General features: G+C 47.1%; 1 protein-coding gene across 10 annotated transcripts in view; it reads right to left on the reverse strand.

Annotated features, from left to right (window-relative positions):
• The window catches only part of Creb1 (cAMP responsive element binding protein 1), a 60,307-nt gene extending 59,658 nt beyond the window's left edge, over positions 1-649 (reverse strand). For 9 of the 10 annotated variants that reach the window (XR_003378173.1, XM_005361477.3, XM_013351663.2 and 6 more), the window contains exon 1: positions 5-649. The gene's annotated coding sequence lies outside the window, so the exon portion shown is untranslated. The remainder of the gene's footprint in view (positions 1-4) is intronic. The other variant, XM_026786150.1, reaches the window with a different exon arrangement.
• Positions 650-6,860: the final 6,211 nt, after the last annotated feature.

A 6,860-nucleotide genomic window follows, 5' to 3' on the forward strand; every position in this document is an offset into this window, starting at 1 on the left:
TTACCGGTGGTACAAGCTCCTCCGTCACTGCTTTCGTTCGCGGCCCGGATCTCGCTGGAGTTTTATTCTCTCCCCCACGTAACACACCGCGTCAAACTACACCTCCGCCGCGTCACTCACCAACACTCCGCTTCTCCCAGCCGCCCGGGCCACAGGCAGCAGCAGCCGCCGCCGACTGAGGAGCCGCAGCCAGGGAGCCAGCCAGCGCCGCCCAGTGCCGAGTGCGCAGCGGCCACTCACGGAAACAGCCGAGCTCCGCCCGGAGCCGCTCGAGAGGCCCCGCCTCCGCGCTGGCGGCGGAACCTGACGAAGGCTTTCGGCTCCTTTCGGGCGCAGCCGAGGGATTGACGGTGGAAGGTCTGTGTAGGCGGGTTGAGACCGGCTCAGGAGGAACGTCCAAACCTCATTCGGGCTTGCGGAGGCTTCAAACGCCGGCTGAGGAGATTTAGAGGAAGCGGGGTTCGTGTGTGGCCAGATGGGGGGATTCCCGGGGTGGCGGGTGCTTGATGGAAACCCCCACGCTGTCTGATCCTGAGGCGGAAGCAGACCGCCCGGGAACTTTGACTGCCGCGAGGGCCCGGCGCTGGAAGGGCAGGCAGAAGCCGGCCAGCGGCCAGGGAATCTGCTGAAACTGCCTTCAGGGGCGCGAACTGATTTTTTTTTTTTTTACCGGGATGAAAGCTACGAAACACGTGGCACTTGAGATTCAGCTTCGCTGAGCGTACAGCCAAAGCCAGGGGGTACCTTGTCCTCCCTCTGAGGCCGGAGAAGTGATCTGCTCTGGCCGATGCTGCTGTTAACTCTCGAAATAGACCCTCGCCCTACCTGCCTGACTTTTTTCAGACAACATCCTGTGTTGCCTTTTCTCAGCCATTTCTGCAGCGGTAGCGTGCAGCGCAGTGCTGCGGCTTCCACCCTTTGCACCTCTAGAACTTGACAGTGTGACTTCCGTAGCCTTAAAGCTACTGCAACTGCTCTCTGCCCCACCACCAGCTCTCCAACTTTTTGTTGTTGATGATGTTGAACCGCTCAGCCTTCTCCATATAATTTTGTTCGTGCTGGACTCTGGCCCTTACTGGCTTTTTGTAATGAAGTTTGCCTTCGTTCTGTGTCCTATCCCGGCCTGTTTTCCCAGGGACATTGCAATGGAGTATCGACTTTCCTTTTGCTTCTAACCAGAACTGTAAGCATGCTAATGACTCTTCCTTTCTTTAAAAACATTCTTCTGGGTCTGGTGAGATGGATAAAGGCCCCTGCCACCAAGCTTAATAATCTGGGATCGCTTGCCTGACCCACATAGTAGAACCAGCTCCCATAAATTGCCCTTTGACCTCAGCACTTAGCCATAGTACACAGTAGTATATGTAGCCAATAAATAAATAATGTAAGAAAAAAGCTTCCTCCCAAAGTCCTTGTCGGAGCTCCACCTGTCTTTACTGTAGGTATAGTCACTCTTCTGTCTACCTGTTAGAAGATCGTCCTGCCCCAGCACTTGACCCTCCTGGGCCTCTTCCAAATACACTCTCCCTTCTTCTCTTTGCAGCTTTCTCTTACCCTGCTCTTCAACGACTAGCTTCTCCTTAGGTAATTTCTGAGCTGGAATCATCAGTCCTACCATAGTCTCTTTCCTAGGTGCTTTCATCTCTTCTGCTGGCTTCAAATGCTTTCATCCTCCTATCCTCCGGTCTTCATTAGGTCTCGCCCTGGAGCTCTGAATTTGTCTTTAGCACCCTCTGCTCCAGTCCCTGTGGATGGATGACCAGCATATGCTGGTCCTACTGAGCTTGAGTTGTCAGGTTCCCTCCTGTCCTTGCTCCCACAGTCCTTGGTAAAGACACCCATTCAGATGCGCCAGGAACCTACCACATTTCTGACACACGTGAGGACTGCCTGGATTGTCTGCGTCCTGAAAACTTGGCTGTATGACCTCTCTCCCCATGTCTCTTGGCATCCCTTTGCTAAACTGCCTTTGTCTCTTGTAGTCCTCCGGAGCCACTGTCCACGTTCTCCAGACCTCTATTGCCTCACTCCGTACTGCCTTTGTCACTCTGCACTGTCTGTCCTGAAGCCCTTCAGTGGTTTCATTTTGCTTAGCACACACTGGCTAATGCTTCATTATCTGGACTTGTCTCTCCCACCTTCTCCAGCTGTTCCCTTTACTCTCTCTCTCCAGCCATATTAACTAGCCTCTATTTTATAGGCGCTTCTCCCCCTTTTCCTTCTGGGGTAGGTCTCACCTCAGGGCATTTGCACCTGCCATTCCCTTGCCCCAGAATACTCTTATCAGGTCGTAATCAATCACTTTCTTTTCTGATTCATCATATCTATAATTTATTTGTTCGTTTTCCTTGTGTGTACAGGGCAGGATTCCCTCGTCTTTTTACTGCCTGCTTTTCTTCCTCCCCACCCTAGCAAGATGATGTCTAGAATATAACAGTGCTCATTAAATATTTTTTGAACAAACTGATTTCTGTGTGGTTCCAGACTATCTTTTTAATAACATCTTTGGATTTAAATGCTATTCTTAGTGAATTTGGGATGTTGTAATAAAACATTAGACTTAGTAGCTTATGAACAGGCTTCTCCCGATTCTGGATTCTGGAAGTCAGAGCAGACTAGGTGTACGGCTAGACTCTGAACCTGTCTGTCTTCTAGGGTGCAAGCTGCCATTTCCTCCTTGCAGTCCCACAGTGTAAAAAAGTGGTCAAGAACTCACAGGTTTTTTTTTTTAAGGGTACTGACTGGGTGATAAGATGGGTCAGCGATTCAGAGCACTTGCAGAGGAACCAGGTTCATTGCCAGCACCCACTTGGCAGCCTGCAATGGCTTGTAACTCGAGTTCCAGAGCATCTGTTGCTATTTTCTACCTTAACCTGCATGGCTTTAAGAGTTGACCTGTATGGAGTGACAAGGAATGAAGAAAAAACAGGCACAAGTAACTTAAAGCTGGGATGGGCTAGGCCTTGCCCTTGGATGGAGATGCACCACAAACAACAGGAAACAGCATGCTTATTATATATAGCATAAAAGTAGGGGAGCAGTCTGAGGCTGTAGTCATGGGAATGAGAAAGCTGCAGTAGGTACCTTATGCATATTCTGATCTTAGCTAAAATACAATCTTTCGTTAGTCAATATCCATACTCAAAACAAAGGGGAGGCCTTGTCATTCGCATGGGTCTGAGGCTTCGGTATCCTTGACATGGCTGTGATTGTATCAACAATACACATTCACTCAGGACTTCATCCATCCCTCACTCTTCCGGCATCCATGGGCACCAGGCAAAGATACATTAGATCAATCTTTAAGGATAGATACTGGTTATTTTTATCAACAGCACAAACCTAGACGTACCTGGGAAGAGAAGCTCAGCTGAGGCATTGCCTCCATCAGACTGGTCTGTGGGCATATTCTTCATTAACAATTGATGGGGGAGGGGGGAGGGCCCAGCCCATTGTGGTTGGTGCCACCCCTGGGCAGACGGTCCTGGGTCCAAGGTCCAGTTGAAGAGAGGAGAGAGAGAATATGAGCAAGGAGGTCAAGACCATGATGGGTTCACTCACTGAGACAGTTTGCCTGAGCTAAAGGGAGCTCACCAGCTCCAACAGGACTGGGAGTAAACAAGCGTGGGAACAAACTAGTCCCTCTGAGTGTGGTTGACAGCTGGGGCAGACTGAGGGGCCACTGATAGTGGCACTGGGATTTGTCTCTACTGTACTGACTTTTTGGGATCCTATTCTTTTTGGATCAACCTTGCCCAACCTAGATGTAGTAGGGAGGGCCTTGGACTTGCCATAGGGCAGGGTGCCTTGTCCTCTTAGGATTGGAGGGGGGAGGGAGGGAGGGAGTAGTAAGAATTCGGATTGTTTTTTTTTTTTTTTTTTTGGTTTTTCAAGACAGTGTTTCTCTGTGGTTTTGGAGCCTGTCCTGGAACTAGCTCTTGTAGACCAGGCTGGTCTCGAACTCACAGAGATCCGCCTGCCTCTGCCTCCCGAGTACTGGGATTAAAGGCGTGCGCCACCACCGCCCGGCCTTGGATTGGCATTTTTTAAAGTAATAAAATAATAAAAAAGAAAAGAAAAGAGGGCGGTGGTGGCGCACGCCTTTAATCCCAGCACTCGGGAGGCAGAGGCAGGCGGATCTCTGTGAGTTCGAGACCAGCCTGGTCTACAGAGCTAGTGCCAGGACAGGCTCCAAAGCCACAGAGAAACCCTGTCTCGAAAAACCAAAAAAAAAAAAAAAAAAAAAAAAAAAAAAAAGAAAAGAAAGCAAACTGAGCAAGTCATGCAGAGCAAGCCAGTATGCAGCATTTCTGCATTGTCTTTGCTTCAGTTTCTACCTTCAGGCTCCTACCTTAGCTTCCCTTGATGAAGAAGCTGTAGGAAGAAATAAAGCCTTTCCTGCCTGAATTGCTTTGGGTCAGCATTTTATCAGAGCAACAGAGAAACAAACTAGGTATAACATTCATATAGGCTCCTCATAACTCATTCAGCTCCAAAAGACCCTCCAACATTTTGGTGGGTAGGATTTCAGTGTGACTCAGTTTCCCCATCTGTAAAATAAAATAGCACCTACCTCTTAAAACTGTTATGATGATGAAATAAGGTGATAAATGTGAGATGGACTAAGAGCAGTATATCCTCTTACTCTGGCCTTACATACGGTACTAACATCTCAGAATTGTCCATCTGTGTCCTATGTTACCTTACATACGGTACTAGCATCTTAGAATTGTCTATCTGTGTCCTATGTTACTTTCTGTGCTCATTATTATTTTTTGTCATCTTGACACAAGCTGGAATCATCTAGGACAGGGAAATCTCAACTGAGAAAATGGCTCCATCAGATTGGCCTCTAGGCCAGTCTATGGGGCATCCCCTTGAATAATAATTGATGGGGGCATTGTGGACAGTTTCAGCCCTGGTCACGTAGCCCCGCACTGTATAGGAAATCAACCTGAACAAGCCATGGAGAGCAAGCCACTAAGCAACATCCCTCTGTGGCTTCTACTTCAGTTCCTGCCTTGTGAACTGAAGTAAATCCTTTTTGCTCCAAGTTGTTTTGAGGCCATGTTTGTAGCAGCAATGGAGCTTGCTTTTGTGTCTTCCTTCCCCTTTCTTCACACTGGCCTTCATTTAGACCTCATTTCCGCACAATGGCTGATGTTAAAGTGTGTCTTAGCAGTGGACCTGCTTGGCCCTTCTCCCTGCATTGCACTAGCTCACTAGGGGTGAAACAGCCGAGTCATGTCCCGTCTAGTAGCCTCTGTACCACATTGCTCATGTGTCTCTATTCACTCAGTGGGACTTACTGTTCTGTACTTTGGGCATAATCTGCATTTGAGACCCAGTCTTTCTAATGTATACTCTGCTTAGCTTCATCTGTACACCACAGATATAAATCAGGAATGCCAAATGTACAAACACACAATTTGTGTTTCTAGGCCTTCACATCACCTCCATTTTTTCAAATTCAGTCTGTATTGGAAGATAGGGTCCATACTGGGGGTGAAGAAAGAGAGGAAAGCAGGTAGGCCACGTGGACATAACTTGATACAGTAAAAGATGCAATATCTTCAAGAGACACGGGTGGGAGACATCCCAAGAGAAGATTATAAAAGGCTTCAAGTAGAAAGTGTACTTGAGAGCTTTTCTCTAACCACAACTTCCCTTTTTGTTATTTTTCTCTCTTGCTTGTACTGTTAGACCTACTTTTCACCTTCAAGGGGTTCAAGTTCCTTGGACTTGCTTATTGAGGTTCATCACTCCTTGTGACTTGATTTTCTTCCCTATCTAATCCTAAGGCTCCAATGATCTACTTCATTCAACTTAAAATTACCTAGTGAGCACCAGCTCGGTGCCATGCACTTCTCTACAAACCAGAGTGGTAACAATAAATAGATCTGACTATTTCTGCTCTCCCAGGGACCAAAATCTTCCAACTGTCTGGTTTTGGTCATTCCTTTATGCTTTCTTTTTTTTTTTCCTTTGTGCTTTCCACCAATATCATGATGGTCTCCATTGACCACAGTGTCTACCAGTATCACAACAACCAAATCTTCATGTTCCTAAATCACTCTCCCAAACTGTGACTCATTTCAACAACATCCTCCTCTCATATCCATTTAGATGTTGTCACTACTGTGTTCTCCCAGACGGCAGACCTGAGGCAAAAGTATCTGTACTAGTTTCTTAGAGAGCAGAATCTCAGAAGACAGGAGGAAAGGTTAAGATTCAGCCAAAGGCATGCTTACACCATTCTCCTTGCATTTCAATAATGCATATTGTGTGGATGTTCAACATTTTAAAGATGTGTTGCTTGGGCACAAGTCATTGTCCAGCAGCAGCAAAGGCTGTGACGATCGATGTAAGGCAGGACAAATGACTGCTAGCCTTGACATTTAATCTGTCTAAATAGTATGGTTATTCCCATCAGACAGCTTCAGCAATCCTAACATAGGACCCTTCTTTGTCCCACATCTATTCCAGTAGGGAACTTCATTGGTATCTTTAAAGTATGTCTCCAGACTGACTCTCACTAGTACAAGTGAGCCTGGTTCCTACTACCCACCTTCATCTCTTTCCTGGATTGTTATAAAACATCCTAAGAAACCTGTCACGCCATTCCTTACTTTCTGCTTTTGGCACTTTGGGCTGTTTCTTTACTCAGAAGGTTTGTTTTTCACAGAACCAACACTGTTATATCCTTCAAATCTTTCCACCAAGAGGTCTGAAGTTCTTACCAAGGTCTTTTTCACACAAATTAAAACTGCAACTTGATGCCCCATGTGGCCTCACATCAGTTTTCTGGAATCCCTTTGCCTTGTGTTCTCTCTCTCTCTCTCTCTCTCTCTCTCTCTCCC

This window comes from Microtus ochrogaster, linkage group LG4 (genome assembly GCF_000317375.1).
Source record: "Microtus ochrogaster isolate Prairie Vole_2 linkage group LG4, MicOch1.0, whole genome shotgun sequence".
Lineage (NCBI taxonomy): Eukaryota > Metazoa > Chordata > Mammalia > Rodentia > Cricetidae > Microtus > Microtus ochrogaster.